This window comes from Notolepis coatsorum (genome assembly GCF_963971535.1).
Source record: "Notolepis coatsorum genome assembly, chromosome: 3".
NCBI lineage: Eukaryota > Metazoa > Chordata > Actinopteri > Aulopiformes > Paralepididae > Notolepis > Notolepis coatsorum.
The window spans coordinates 56,517,890-56,535,444 of NC_140167.1; the positions used below are offsets into that span (position 1 = coordinate 56,517,890).

Sequence of the window (17,555 nt, forward strand, 5' to 3'; positions counted from 1 at the left end):
AGGTCGAGTTAGCACAACGATATGGCGCGGCTACAATCTTGCCGTTACTCCTAATAATAACGTTAGCTTAATATATAGCTCATGTGGTGGTTATGGGTTTAACCAGCATTAGATAATTCCTTGCGAAATCAGGTGATTGCAAACGGGTTCCTCTATTTCCGTGGACCAAGTCAATTGCCCGACGTGAATGTTAGCTACCAGTAGCTACGAGACATTGTAAAGGTGAGCGATGTTGTCTGTTGTTTGTTGTGAAGCACGACATAGCTAACGTTACGTTACGTGTTTGACTGTATGAAGCACACTCTCATCATACAGAACCAAGCATGTCACCGTAAAGTACGTGCATTTTATTGTGATATTTAATAAACAAACTTGGAACTTGTTAGTTTCGCAAGACGGCTAGCTTTTGGCTAAAGTTGGTGCATAGTGGAGACTGAAAGACTGAAGACTGACAGTGTGACAGCAGCTTACATCGCCAGCAAGATAACGTTTCTATTTAGTTATTATCCCTAGCATTTGGGGTGTAACGTTACTCAAGATAATCCATATACACTCTGTTGCCGTTAACGGAAATGTATTTTACTGACTGTTTTATTTAATCTGAGTTTGCTACAAAATCCACTTCACTCCACCCAACGCCACAGGTCAGTTTAGATGAGATTACAATGTCAATGTATGTCATTATACAGCACAAGTACAGTACAGTACAACGTTGACAATATTTAGGATTGTAGGAGATCCGGGGCTTAGCCCAGATAGGTGCCCGCGAAAGCGGTCACGGATTTTTTTTTAATTCGACACCACAACCTATACCACCACCTTAAAGCGGACAAAAGGCACTAGAGAACACTTGAATGCACAATTGCACACCCTGTAATTAATGAAGCAAACTATAATAATAATAATAATAATAATAATAATAATAATAATAATAATAATAATAATAATAATAATAATAATAATAATAATAATACACTGTTTGTATAGCACCTTTCATACAAGAATTGCAGCTCAAAGTGCTTCACAGCAGTACAAAAAGACAGGCATAAAATGAGCACAACATTGGCAGATCAAGAGCAATGCATAAAGTGCAGACATAAAGCATAAAATAGATAGCAGCAAAATAGACAAAGTCAAGGTAAGACATAGAACATTAAATCACATCGTTTTTCATATTAGGATCTAAGATCTAGGGTTAACTCGCCGAACTTTGAGCGCCAGGACCCCCGAAAACCAGAGTATAGTTGGGTTTTCATCGTTGTTTCTTTTATTCGATATTTCCATTCATAAAGACATGCCGGCAGCCTGTGTTATCACTGGGGATGGGTCTGAGATCTCAAAAGTCCAATACCGCCGCCTAACACCTATTGCTATTGCACTCCATTTGAAACGATGTGGCTTGGTGTCTGTAATTTTGGAAATGACACCAGACCACCCTGAAACTACTCATATTCACGACGGTATAAAACGGAAATGTATGGATGGAAAAATTATCTGTTTTTTGCATCTGGACCGGAAGTAACTCAATGACAATCGACTATATTATTAGATCCATAGCTATAATATATAATATAGCTTTAGGCCTGCAAACACAGCCACGTATCCCCATGTTAAAAGGCGCTGGCCTTTCAACAGTAACAGTAAACAGCACCACCTGGCGCTGAAAGTGTTAACACTTTGATTGCCTAAGGCTAAATTCATGATATACCATCCGTTGCCAGCTCTATTTAACATGGAGAAGTTCCCCTTCTTTGCAGGGCTATAACTTTTTAAATTCTATTGCTAGATTGCCATTATTAGGGCCCATTCAAGGTCCTATATGTATTGTTCATTGTGTAGCAACGTTAAACTTTTTCATTCACATATTCATAGTAAAATATGGTCTAGTATAAGTATGTTTTCATCTCTTTCTGCAGCTTTCTTCAGAACGTGATTTATAGCCCCAAATGCATTATATTGATGATGAAATACAGTTTGATAGCGATCGGTGCCAGATGAAAAATTTCAAATGGACGTGCTTCTAGGAGTTTCTACGTATCATCTGATGATGACCGGATGGGCGGGGGATCGTTTATAATTCCGTGGGCAACGTTATACCATTCATCTAATGTGGGTCAAATGTTCATCATAGCAGTTAGTATCGAACACGGTAATAATAAACGCTAAAACTCACCCCAGTCTCCGCGGGCCGTTGGGCGATCAGCGTAGAGAAGACAGTTTTCAATTATGGGATGTCGAAATACCGGATCTATTTCCAGGTTGTATAATAGTATATACGTCCAAATAACGTTGTTTATTGAGTTAGGGCGAGCGATCTATTATCCAGTGTTTCAAGATGGAGTCGCGGGAGCTATAGAGAGTGCCCGGAAGTAATATGGGTGATCACCACTTCATCCACATGACTTCCTGTTTGGCGCTTCTGCCGATCGGCCACCAGATGGCGCTCTTGAACCGCTAGAGGGTTGAGAGGAGGCCAGCACTGTGTCTCAGGGCTGCGGAGGAAAAATATGATTTCGATCACAGATTTTTGAAATATTGATATTAAAGACGAGTTAGGGCGTCCTCTGCAACTTTAGCATGGCTAGGAAAGACGCCTAAACACGTTTTCGGCACTTAAAGTGTTAATAGGCGTCTTTGTTTAGGGTTTGATTATCACTGATACAAAGTAAAATAGTGCAGTGCAATAAAATAGTTAGTCAAATAGAATAAAATAATGCAATAGTGCATTGCAATAAAATAGTTATCATCGTATTTTTTCGGGAGGCCGGTAAGGAGTGCATTACAGTAGTCGAGTCGGCTTGAGATAAAGGCATGGATCTGGTTTTCAGCGTCCTTTTGATTTATAAATGTCCGTACTTTAGCTATGTTTCTAAGGTGGAAGAATTATGTTTTTGTCAACTTGTTGATTGTGATTTAAAGCTTAGGTCTGAGTCTACCATAACACCAAGACTTAACTCCCTCAAATACAGTTAGCAGCTGGATAGACTACAGATGGAAATGAGCTTCTGCTAAATCTGGTGCAAACATATTTTCATGTAACAATGATTAATTGTCTTTTTTTTTTTTTTTTTCTTTTTTTAAATAGATTCAGGGCTTTTCAGAAAACATTCGGGGCTTGAGCCCAAGTAGCTAGCCCCGCCCTAACCAGAGTGCAAATGTAACAGAAAAGTACAATGCACAAGTGATTAAAATGGAATATACACACACACACACACACACACACACACACACACACACACACACACACACACACACACACACACACACACACACACACACACACACACACACACACACACACTACTGAGTGGTATGCTACGGTCCATGACCCCACCCGTGCCACAGGTCCTGAAGTCTGATCTATTTGACAGTGGAGTGAAAATAGACGCACGTTACACAGCACCTAGGATTACAATTATAACGATAGCGCCGCCTAAGTGTGCGTAACATTTATCTGTATATATTTCCATACCTACTTTTATTCATTATACCACTGGCTAGTATGCTTTACTACTACCATAGTGTAGTCATACTTGTACCACTGTATATAATAATACTATACACATCAGCTTCCTCATACTGTAGCTAGCTATACTGTTAGTATGCACTTTACTGCTACTTTGCACTCTAGTTAGATGCCAACTTCATTTTTTTGTACTTGTGTACTTGAACCTAATCTAATATGCAGGAAGTTGATAACAAATAGGGCATGGCATAGATGACAACCCTTGTGTATCAGTCTACATTTGCAGTTTGTGTTTGATCAATTGACAATGTCATACAGTCGCAGATCAATCAGTAATGTTGCACATGTGTTTTTGTTTTGCAATCGGTTCAAATCTCTACTTTGCTGCTACGCCCTGTACTAAGACAATGATAAAATAATTGGTCACTTATTGTCATCTGCAAGTTTCAATTGCATCAACAATCCTCTTAAACTGATGCTTATTTTACTGTCACTTCGATGTGGTCACAAGGATTACCCAGAGCTAATGAATGAGCTCAGGCAGATGCCCTCTCTGTTCTCCTGCCTAAACACAAAGCTCCCCCAGTGGAAACATCCATTAGCAAATTGAGCGGCTGAGCAGGCAACATCCTGGTCCTATTCCAACCTCCTGGTCCCATTCCAACCCCCTGGTCCTATTCTAACCTCCTGGTCCTATTCTAACCTCCTGGTCCTGTTCTAACCTCCTAGTCCTATTCTGACCCCCTGGTCCTATTCTAACCTCCTGGTCCTATTCTAACCTCCTAGTCCTATTCTAACCTCCTGGTCCTATTCTAACCTCCTGGTCCTATTCTAACCTCCTAGTCCTATTCTAACCTCCTGGTCCTATTCCAACCTCCTGGTCCTATTCTAACCCCCTGGTCCAGGGACCGAAACTAAAGCCTGCCGCCCGCACGGTCCAATCACAGTAGAGTGACGTAACTGGTTTCATGAGAAAAAAAGCAAATGACCAATCGGAAGCTATCATTTGGCTTGTTTACTTCCATCTGCTCTAGTCTATATCGGACCTCCAAGAGCTAACGTTACTGTTTAAACAATGACCCAGTCAACTATTCACTTTTAGTTTAATACATGACGAGGCATTGTCTAACAGTATCTAGCTGGCTAGCTACTGATAGCTGCTGATATCAACAAATGCTCCAGCAATAGTCTACTCGAGTGCATAATACCTCCGGTCCCTCGTTAGCTAGCTTAGCTAGCTCACGTTGATCCATCTACGTTGATCCATCTGTCCCAGTAAACTAAATTGTCTTAACGTTATCTACCGGGCTAGCAGTAGCTACAGATAGCTCCTGATATCAATGTCTTATAACATTGATTGAATGCGTATTCTAGCTGAGGGCATGTTGAATGTGATTTGACAAAAGAACGGTAACGTAGCTGAATATAGGGTCTAGCTGCAGGGCCGGAGAATCCTTGCTGGAGCTGGAGGCTACTCAAGTATACACACAGACAGTGGAGCTGTTTGCAGATAGCAAGCAGACTTTTTGACTTATTGCGTGGTGGCGATGTCTCGCAGATAATACAACTACAAGTATGATTATATAATATATATTTTATTTAAATTTTTTTTTATATAAAATATATATATATATATATTTTTAATAAAAAAAAATGTGGCAGGTAAGAAATATGCTTGGCGGGTAGACTCTTCCCATCTACCCGCCACTGGCCGGTGAGTCAAAAAGTTAATTTCGCTCCCTGCCCTGGTCCTATTCTAACACCCTAGTCCTATTCTAACCTCCTGGTCATATTCTAACCTCCTGGTCCTATTCTAACCTCCGAGTCCTGGTCCTATTCCAACCTCCTGGTCCTATTCCAACCTCTGAGTCCTGGTACTATTCCAACCTCCTCCAACCTCCTCCTATTCTAACCTCCTGGTCCTGTTCCAACCTCCTGGTCCTATTCCAACTAGAGATGTTCCGATACCATTTTTCCCTTTCCGATCCGATTCCGATACCTAAGCTTTGGGTATCGGCCGATACCGATATTTATCCGATACCAGTGCATACATTTTTTTTTTAAATTATATAAATTATAATTTTTTTTTTTTTTTTTTTCAGATACTGTTATACTGTTTTTTAGTAATAACTAGAACGTATGGTATTTATTCAACAACAGGTGATTGTATAGATTTGTATTAGTATCATTAATCAATGAGTATGGGCTGCAGCACTGCAGATATACCCTACTCCAATGATCCACACGGACATTAAACGGTGTTGCACTCGCTACTCAGTGGCTCTGCAGATATACCCTATTCAGTCTGTAAGCTAGTGGCAGATAGAACGTTCATGTTGTGATTTTTGATGCAAAATAAATATTCAACATTCTCTTTTGAAACTCCGCCTCAGACTCTTATCCTTTGGCACTTGCTGTACTTTGCTTGCAGGTCTGCAGCCATTATTGCTGGATTATGTGAATAGCACCAACTTTAGACACGGTAACGTTATCAAGCTAAGCTAACTGACTAGCTCGTCTTCCCGCATTGACATTAAGATAACGTTAGTAATAGTCAGCTAACGCTAGTCCGTAGCTACTTAACTTAAATACAATTCACCGTGGGTGCATTATTGTTGATAGACGGTCACGGACAGTGTTAGGTCCTGGAGAAAGGACAGGCGATCATCTGATTTGATGTAACGTTAAAAGCGGATGTTGTTCCAACTAGCTATCTTTCCAGCTAATGCTATAATAACACCAGCCAAACACATCCCGATTCCCGTCCGAGCTCCCCGTCACACCGCACTGTCGGGGACAATGGAATTTAAGAAAGTGTATCTGCTGTTAAAATGACACAGCATCACACTTTAAAACATGTTCATTTTATAATCCTCACTCTCCGCAGGACTCGGCAGGAGATAAATTACATCATGGGATCGGAGGCTAGAATTTACGTGTACTCGCCGATACCGATACCAGCATTTTAGGCAGTATCGGCGGCATTTCCGATACTAGTATCGGTATCGGAACAACTCTAATTCCAACCTCCTGGTTCTGTTCCAACCTCCTGGTTCTGTTCCAACCTCCTGGTTATGTTCCAAGCTCATTCATATTAATCGACATGCTATTGTTGTTAACCTATCGGACATAAATTCCAACTATTCACAAATGACAAGTTGGATTAGGGGAGGCAGAGATTTACAGCCCTGGCTGGCTGCCCTGATGAGGTCCATGGCTGAACACATTATATGGAGACAGGCTCTACATTGGACCCATTCTCTTTATGTCCTCAGCCAAAAGGCTGGTCTGATGTAAGCCTTCTTGAAGTCTCATCTGAAAGGGAACTTTGTTTGAATGGTCTTGCTGACCCTCTGCAAAGGAATACTTTGGATAATTGTATAGGCTTTATCAGTGACAGTCAGAGATTATTTGTTCGATACATTGTTTGCCTGCCCATTGCGTCACTGTTAATATAGTTGAACTGTAAAGGAGATCCAATGGAAAACATGCAGGTAATGCCACCCATTTAAAATAATTCACATTATGTACTTCCTGTGTCCCAGGACAGGTCAGTTATTATGTGAACATGCACCACTCTCCTAAAGGTAGAAATCAGAGACTGAACCCTCTAACTGAATGTAAAGTCTGGGGCTGCTCCATAAACAATAAATATGGCTCTGACTTGATGAGGCCATAATATATTTGTGTGAGCTCTTAACACCCAACTGAGGTTTATAATCTAGCATTGCTAGATGGTCTGAACCAGAATTAAAAACCTAATTTGGGTGTAAGAGCTCACACAAACAATTGTATGGCCTCATAAAGTCAGAGCCCCAGTCATTGTCTATGGAGCATACCCAGATTTTAAATGCCAGCAGTGACATCACTGATTGGATAGTTCTCTCTTAGAAATCATTGTAGATCATCATTTAATTTCAAACCTTTATTTTAACTCGAAAATCAGTTTAGGTTGCCCTCATTTGCAATGTTGTTGAGTTACATGCCATTTAAAAATAAATCATTAAAACAGATTAACCCATCTTTCGCCAATGACGGATTCAGACGTCATTCCTCGCCATGCTTAACCCTTTAATCGCCAAGGACGAGTTAACACGTCATTCTCCGCCATGCGTAATCTGCCAATGACGCCGTAACACGTCATTGAGATCAATATTTCAAAAATCTGTGATGGCAATCATATTTCACCCGCGGAGACTTGAGATCTCCTGTTGATCTCCTCTCAACTCTCCAACGGTTCAAGAGCGCCATCTGGTGGCCGATCGGCGGATCGCCCAAACAGCAAACCGGAAACGGAAACTGGTGCTCATCCAAATTCGGTCCGGCCACTCGCTATAGCTCCCGGGGCTCCATCTCGACACACTGGATAATCAATCGCTCGCCCTAACTCAATAAACAACGTTATTTGGACGTATATAGTATTATACAACCTGGAAATGGTTCATCTAGATCAACATCCCACAATAGAAAACTGTCTACTCCAAGCTGATCGCCCAACGGCCCGAGGAGACTGGGGTAAGTTTCAGCGTTTATTATTACCGTGTTCGATACAAACTGATCTGATGATCATATCACCCACACTACATGAATCATCTAACGTTGGCCACGGAATTATAAACGACCCCCCCCCCCCCCATCCGGTCAACATCAGATGATGAGTAGTAACTTCTAGAAGCACGTACATTTGAAATTTTTTATCTGGCGCCGATCGCTATCAAACTGTATTTGATCATCAATATAATGCATTTAGGGCTATAAATCACGTTCTGCAGAATGCTGCAGAAAACGATAAAACATATTTATACTTTAGACCATATTTTAGTATGAATATGTGAATGAAAAAGTAGAACGTTGCTACATCCTAAACGATAGATACTTGACGTTGAATGAGCCATAGTAATGTCAATTTAGCAATACAATTTAAAAAGTTATAGCCCTGCAAAGAAGGGGAACATCTCCATAGACTTTCAACAGTGGCAGATAGGGGTATATGATCAGAATAATCCCTGGCAGATAAAGGGTTAATCTGCCAATGACGGATTACGACGTCATCGAGATCAATATTTAAAATTTCTGTCATGGTATTCATATTTCACCCACGGATCCTTGACTGGTGCTGTAGGACTCCGCTCAACTCTCCAGCGCTTCAATACCGCCACCTGGTGGCCGATCGGCGAGTTGCCAAACCGGAAGTGGGGCCGGAAGTGCTTGGTGTCACCCCTATTCCGTCCGCCACTCGCTATCGCTCGCGGGACTCCATCTGGACACACTGGATAATCGATCCGTTGCCATAACTCGATAAACAACATTATTTGGACGTATATAGTATTATACAACCTGAAAATGGTTTGCCTAGATCAACATCCCATAATAGCGATCTTTTTGCTCCAGTATCATCCCCCATCGCTACGAGGAAGCTGCGGTGAGTTTCAGCGTTTTTGATTATTATCTATACAAACTGCTATGATCTATATATCACCCATACTACATGAAACATTTAACGTCAGTCATTGCATTATAAACGTTATAAATATCTATATTTAAAAACATTTTAGTTATCAATAAAATTAGGCATCAATAAAAACATTTAAATAAATACAAGCAAAACACAGATATCAGAAATCAGTTAAAACAGTTACACATTGTACCATGCAGGGAGGTTAACACTTGCAATTCCAACGACGAGATATCTCGTTTGTTCATGCCGACCGTTCATTGCCAACGACGAGAGATCTAGTTTTTTTTTTTTTTTTTTTTTATATTAGCGATTTGAATTCATATTTCATCAATCTAGCCTCACGTTAGTGCTGCAAACTCTCTCTGAGCTCCATTGGGAAAATACCGCCCCCTATCATCTCTCCCTGTGGTACTGCACCCCTTTGGAATGGATTGAATGAAACACATGGGGGGAAAAAAATCCTGCTTCCTCATTTTACTTCTCAGACAAGTCACCCGAGACAATCGGATTCATTGCCGAGCCCCAGAACAGCGTGGAATACATATTTCCAGTACCCAGCGTTGGATCAATAAACGCAATCGATATTTGGAATGGCGATCAGGAATTGGAATAATCTTTTTGGAGAACATCTGATCTGAGGTAAGGAATCTATTTTACCAGTCTTAGGATAATCAGAGCTTTTTTCACAGAGATATCAACGTGTGCCCTGTGCGTGTGTGTGTGCTGATCAGGAAATGAGAGAATCGATTTTTCAGCCCGCTTCTCTAGCGTGCATAAGTACACATATACTATCGATAATCTAGCGTTTATTTGAAAAGATTCATAAATAGGCCGAAAAATGACAATGTTTTTTGTGTATTCCAGAATATTCCAGAAAGGGCGTTTATCACAGAATCTTTATATTTTCCTGAAACTTTAAAAAAACAAGCGTTTTTCAAAGTGGTATAAAACGGAAATGAACTGATTAAAAACAAAAAACAATATGTTTGGAAAATGTTGACTGCAAACAAGTCATTGATAAGCGACGGCCAGATTAGACACAGCCATAATTTAAGACATAGTTTATGCGTTTGCAAATGAGAGCTCTATCATTGAAGTGGGTGGTGGCATTCAAGGGGGGTAAGGCGCACCGCATGGCTGGCAATGAAAGTGTTAAAGATCATGGCCCTAAACTGATTATAGGTCATCAGAGAATCAATTTTCAGCTAATGCTGAACCATATTTCAGGAAGTTCGTGCACTAATACAAAAGGCTGACTTTCCAAGTCCAGACTGTGCACAAGGGACCTTAAGCATAAGCCAGTCATTTGAGCGGGTTAGATAAGGTCCAAAGTTCAAATCTAGCATTGTTGCAATATAAGGTGGTAGCTTTCTGATAATAGCGGAGAAAACTAAGCATACTGTACAATGGTGAGTGCCATAGTATCACCAGTAATAAATCTGAGGGCAGAATGATAGACCATGTCCAGGGGTTTAAGAGTGAAAGGAACAGTATTTCTATAAATGACATCCCATAATCGAACACTGATGGGGAAACTGCTTCAACAATAATTTTTCAACTAAAGATGGGGCCAGTTTTTTGTTGCAGTTTGCTGACAAGATCATCTAGGCCAGGGGTTCCCAAACTTTTCAGGCCGCGGCCCAATGCACATCGTCAGGCTTTTTTATTTTTGCCAGGTGACCGATTTTTTAAGCCAAATATCACTTCAATCCTATTAAGTTAGTTCAAGTTAGTTATTAATTTATATGTGCTATTTATGAGAGGGCTAACTTGTTGCAAAATAATAATGATAATAATAATAATAGCCTCATTAAAATACTATTGTTGCTTCGGTTGTTTTCAGCATTTTTTTTTTTTTTAAACTTTGACCAGTCAGCTGGTTCTTTTAGCGTTTATCGCTTTTTCTGGTCAAGCATGACCGACAGAAACAGGTTGAATGGGGTATAGATCGGGGGAAAGACACTCTGAGTAAATACGGCGAGTCCGGGAGTCGAACTCGTGTACCCCAGATCCGTGACGCGCACGGTTGTCCCCGACGCCGAAATAGCGTCCGAGGTACGCGGTGAGCTACTGGAGCTCCCCCTGTTTTCAGCGTTTTATGTGCATAATCTGTTATTTAGTTTGAAATGTTCGTTGAAATAAGTAGATTTTTAATTTTTGTTTATTTATTAAGTTAATATAAAACCATATAGTCACATTTTAGAATACAATAGAATAGAATTTTAGAATACAACTAGAAACACTGTCCTGGCCTGCTTCTAAGTTCAGTGGCCTGAATTTATTTATTTATTTTTTATTTTTTTTTGGAAATCATCTCGCAGCCCTCCCGCGGCTGCTCGCGGCCCACCTTTGGGTCGCGACCCCGACTTTGGGAACCACTGATCTAGGCTATGGTATGATTTAAACGTAAACTTCTCATCAAGCCAGATGCCAAGATATTTATATTCAGTAACTCTCAATGATCCATTTCTAGTGGATATATGCATACTATCATAATCAATATTGCTGGCTCTAGTAAACAGCATAAACTTTGTTTTATCTGCATTAATCACCAATTTAAGACTAATAAGTGCATCCTGTAGTGTAGAGCATAAAAGGAGAGCTGCAGGTTCTCAATGGCTAGCTATACAGAATCGGTAATACAATACACAATAGTGTCGTCAGCATAAAGATGGACTTGACACCCACTCGATGAAGAGACAATATTTTGTGAAAAGTACAGGACCTAAATGTATCCCTGTGGACAGGGCTGTACGTTAACTTTTTTTGCACATAGATAGCACTGGTGCTACAGAGGTTGATAGTTTTGTAGCACAGGCCAAAATCTTGTAGCACAAGTATAAAACGTGTTATATTTGTAACAGTCACAAATGTGCCTATTGTATTTGTGTTATTTAGTTGCAGTGCCATGTTTGGCTGTCATTTTCATGCTGACAAGTTGACGTCACACAGCCAGACATGTTACATGTAAGGAATTATGGGATTTGGTGTTGGATGTATGGACTCTACTAGGGGTGGGAATCACCAGTTTCATCACGATACGATACGATATTGATTCTTTGGACAACGATACAATATTTGCCGATATCTGCCACGATACGATACGATGCAGACTGTGCCTGCAATCGATATGAGACGATATCATAAGCCCATTTAACACATTTAGATCAACTCAAAAAAGGTAACGAAAATATCACTTGAAAATTATTTAGCTCACACACACACACACCAGGGTTTCCGTTAGAAAAAATTGTTGCCGGTCTCAGGGTCCGGTAGATTTAAATCTACCGGTCAAATAAGAGAAATTCCGGTCAGAGTTTATTGAGCTTAAAAACAATTGATAGGTAGGCTATATAAAGAATGACATCCTCAAGATTTATAATATTTTAACTTAAAACTAGGCTACTTTTGCGTATAGTCCCGAGACTCCGTGCTGCTGCAGACTTTAAATCAAATAGGTGTCTGTGGGCAGTCGCCCGACATTAATAAACAGCAGTCTGTTATAATCACATTTTTATGAGTTAACGAATTCCGTTATATTGGACATTTGTATTAATTATATCAAGCGAAGAACTGAGAAATTTGGCAGAGAGAGACGGCAACATTATCGTGGTTGCGTGATGACTCTCTCCACCTCCCAACAACTTATTTGCGGGAGTATGGCGCTGCAGAGCAGCAGATTCAGCTGTATTCAGGCTCTATCTTGGGACCGCTCAACAGCGCCCCCCACCCAACAGCTGAATTGGAGTACTGCACTCTGCCGGTACAGATGGGTGGGTTATGGTGGATTCTGCGGCTCTGCAGCTGCATGCAGTCGCAAATCTAGCAGGAAGTTCCCGCTCTATCTTGGGACCGCTCAACAGCGCCCCCCACCCAACAGCTGAATTGCCAATGGCTGAATTGGAGTACTGCACTCTGCCGGTACAGATGGGTGGGTTATGGTGGATTCTGCGGCTCTGCAGCTGCATGCAGTCGCAAATCTAGCAGCAAGTTCCCGCTGACACAGCGGTGTCATTATTATACCTGCTTGGTGAAGCAACGATGAAACAAATGTAATGATTGTTTCTTCATCGCATAGGCTATTTAATTTTAGCCTATTTTAATAAAATTCAAATAATCAAATTGTGCTTAGAGGGAATTATTTTAACCGGACATTAAGACCGGAGAGATTAAATATGTCGGACTTCAACAGATTTTGCCGGTCAAATACCGGTAATTACCGGCTAACGGAAACGCTGACACACACACAGTCAGAAGCACGGACTGGGCGGATATGACTCGACGAGTTGCCACGGGATTTTCAAAATAAGAGTATCGATATGAACCGAACGTTGCTAGCTGCCGGAGCCATAGATATTATAGCTGGAGCTGCGCTTGGGGCGGAAATTAGACCCGCCACAGGATTTTCAAAATAAGAGTATCGATATGAACCGAATGCCTATCGCACCAGTGCTACTGAAGTAAATCCATTCATCGCACAGATCGATGTTGCTGTACATGGCACATGCAACATATATCTCGCACTGTACAGCCCTACCTGTGGAACACCCTTTGTTACCAACAAGTTCAGAGTTCAGACTGGGCACTCCCGGACTTCACACACTGAAGTCTCTCAAATAAATTATTCTGAAACCAATCACAGGCCTTTCCATCTAACAGGGCTGTACGCTAAGCTTTTTCACTAGGGGCACACTTGCCCCTAAATGAGAAATTTAGGGGCAAAGAATATTTTTTAGGTGCAAATTTTTAAAATAACTATTTTACCATTATAGTAGGGCTGGGTGATATGGCCTCTAAATGATATCGCAATATTTTTTGGCCATATCACGATACACGATATATATCGCAATATTTTGACATTTCCTCTAAAGCACTTAAAAAATGCTTGATTTAACCCTTTGATGCATACAGTCACGCCAATATGATGATTATAATAAGTCCCTGCAACATATGTTTGCATTATTAAACCATGAAGATGCTTTAATGAAATTTAATGAAAATGTACTAAGAGTAGTCTACTGACACACTAATAAAAAATGTATTTACATCTAAGACCATTTATATAAAAACTTTTGGGTGCCTTTTTTTTGCACAGTACTGTGTTTTCTATCCACTTTAGCCAAACACACACACACACATATATATATATATATATATATATATATATATATATATATATATATATATATATATATATATATACACACACACTACTGTGAGAAAATAATAATCACACACACAAAGGGATAATGGCTTATAGCAGACTTAATGATTTTAGAATATTTTAGATAATGAAATTAAATGTTTATATCATCAACTATCCAGTTAGTATTTATACTGTCTGTAACGTTTGGCTACTTTAAATCATTGAATGTAGAGAGAGCTGTACTGTATTGTACCCATTCTGCAATCTGTTAATAAAGTTTTCAATCAATCAGAGCGAGAGAGAGAGAGAGAGAGAGGGGGCGAGAACGAATGAGAGAGCCAGCCCCCCCCCCGGGTTTTGTTCTAGGTTCGCGTTTTGATCGTCTAAGCTGCCGTAGGTGATGACGTCACACTCGAATGTAAACCGGAAGCGTTTAACAGACGGAGATGGAAAGTGGATGATATACAGTAACAGAAACGAATAACCAATAAATATGAAGTTATGTTTAAACTTCTGTTGTCAAGCGTTGTCAATATAACCCACCCCCTTTCCTCCCGAATGGAACTAGTGTTGTGGAGTCCGCTTTGACTGGTGTCCAGGGTTAGCAGCAGCTAACGCTAGTTAGCTTAGCATAATCCTAATGGATACCGTGGATAGCAGCTAACGTTAGCCCATTGCTCGTGTCAATCAAATTGCATGTTATTAAAGGTCCGCGCTGGTCTGTCTAATGAAATTACAACCGCAACATTATGCCCTGGTTGTAGGCTAATGTTTTATCCAATTTGTATGGATTAATTTAGGAGTGAAATGCGAATGAAGGGTTGCAATCACTACTCGCAAGCTTGCCCCCAGATGATATTTTCCACTCGCACCGGCCAGATTAGGGGGCAATTTGCGACGAGATGATCGCAGTGTACAGCCCTGTAATATTACATAACCATAACCTACTTATATTATTTGTAACCAGTGTAATTGCTGAAATAGTGCTTTGATTGGCTCTGAAACCAGATTGGTGCAGACTTAAAACAGAGTGACTAGAAAGAAATGCCTTGAGTTTGTTGTTTAGTAAATCTTAAAAAATACACGCACATCCCAATACCCAATATAGGATGGATGGGTGATGGATACAAATATATATGTTAAGATAGGAACAAGTAGATCCGCACACTAAATAGCTCCTATTGAAGGCATTTTTTTGTTTGCAGTAACATGGAAGTGCCTTGTTGCTCCGAACAATACTGCAAAATAAAAAGTATTAGGTGTGTGGATGTGGATCTACTTGTTCCTATCTTGAGTTAGTTGTTTACTAGAGATTCCAGGATTTTAGCTAGGCAAGATAAGAAATGGGTCTCTGTAATTATTTAGATCATTTCTATCACCACCTTCATGTAATGGAAATATGTGTGCAGGGAATATGCTTGATAGAAAGCTTGAATATGTGTTAAATGCTCTGTGATAAATGGAGCAGCCAGTTTTAAAAAAATAAATAAATAAAAAGCTTCCAATTTATCCTCTCCAGTTGAGCTCCTGGAATCGCTTTATACATCACTAGTAGAAAATGGCTGAAAGGTAAACTAAGCCAGTGTATTCCTTGTCAAATGAATGCCCAGCATTGACAAATTGTTAGTTGAAAGCTAAGCAAACCTCCTTCTGATCAGAAATTAAGCAGTCCCCACAATTAATGTGTGTAGGTAGGCAAAGGGTAGTTTTGTTTTAATTCGTTTGTTTTATTATTATTTGCTTAACTAAAAGGGGTTGGAACATGGAAGTCTTATCGTTCTTTCCACTCATGGTCGCTCAGCTCCTCTTTCGTCGATTAGGGACGCGTCACGCATACATATTTATATCTATTATAGTATATCATTATAGTTCTATGGATGTGTCTCAAATAGTTTTATGGAGCGTCCTTCCTTCCTCTTTCTATTCCCGTCTCCGCCTCCAGGCGGATATGGTGTTAAGTGCCTGGTTGCTCTCGGCATAATTGATAGGCGCAGGTTAGGGGGAAGTGAGTGATGAGGTTGCTTATTCTAAGTTCATTGAGATGCACCAGTCTCCTCCCCAGTGTTTTTTCTTTCTTGGCAGGGTGGAAAAGCCACTGAAGAAACATAATACTCTCATAATACTAAAAGTCGCCATTGAAACCGGTACAAATGGCATTCTTTCAGGCGGGGGTGAAGCCTTTTAGGTCGTATGATTTACCCTGCTTATTCATAGGGGAAACTCTAACTGAGGTGCATCTATGGTCTTAAAAGTTTGTCACACATTAGTAATTTTTTTAATAAATGTCCACAGAGCCCCCTAACACACGCACGCAGAGCTTGAGCTGAATGTTTTGCCTGGACATGGTGACCTCTAAACTCAGCGTTGCTCTGTGTTGATGTCTGGTCTTGCCTTGCAGGAAGGAATGCAGGAGGGATTGCCAGAGAATGCTGTCTCGGACTTAAGAGCACGAATACTTGCATTGCGGTTTTGGATAATGTTTTGGTGAAATGCTTTTGTGATCGTCATTACTATGGTGATTTCAATAAATGTTTAATCGACCCCAACGTTCGAGACTAAATCACATTCTCTAGTTGTACTACTTGCATTCTGTATGAAAACAAGCATGTTTCCATTGAACAGCACTCTAAATAGTATCCTGGGCTGGTTGGAAGAAAAACAGTGTCATCATAATGGTAAATTAATTCATAATTCCATTTACTTTTCATCTCGTCTCTAGGTGTGTCTGTCCCATTGGCATGTATGCTTTCTACAACGCAGTTGCGTTTCCGGGTTGCTCTGATTGGCCGCTGACCCCACGTGACCCTACGCTATTACGCCCCCCTTATCTGACGCTCTACAGCTCTCCGTAACTTCCTCGCAGAACAGCTGCTTCCGTATTTATAATATTGGAAACGCTGCGCTGTGATAACAACATTAACGACTGCTGTGATAACAACATTAACGAGACTCGTGTCTATTCTGCTAACGCTAACGTTACCTCTCATTGTGTTTATTCTACAAGCTTTAACGTTACCTAGGCTCTCGCGTCTATCTGCTAACGTTAGCAGCATTAGGTAATAACTAGTGATGCACGATATATCGGCCGCCGATATAATATCGGCCGATATGGCCGTTTTTTTACACATCGGTATCGGTCCGATATCAAGATGGGGCCGATATCCGATATAAAAAAAAAAAAGAAAAATATTAATATTTTTTTTTCTTTTTACATGTTTTGGCCTTAAATAGTTTCAAAAATGAGTCATTTCTGAAAATAAGTTACAAAAGTAAAAAAATTATGCGTTTTGGAAAATAGCTCTTTATTTGATTATCATAAAAAAGTGTTTTCTATACAGAGATATCGACATCGGTAAATATCGGTATCGGCCAGAACAGCAATATTAATATCGGTTATCGGTATCGGCCACAATTTTCACATCGGTGCATCACTAGTAATAACCGGTTTAAAATGGATGGTGATTACCTCACGTTGTGTCTATTCT

At 40.3% G+C, this 17,555-nt stretch overlaps 1 protein-coding gene across 1 annotated transcript in view; it reads left to right on the forward strand.

The window, feature by feature from the left end:
- Positions 1 to 17,555, forward strand: part of lclat1 (lysocardiolipin acyltransferase 1) — a 51,170-nt gene continuing 33,615 nt past the window's right edge. Inside the window, exon 1 of the mRNA XM_084311004.1 lies at positions 1 to 222. The gene's annotated coding sequence lies outside the window, so the exon portion shown is untranslated. The remainder of the gene's footprint in view (positions 223 to 17,555) is intronic.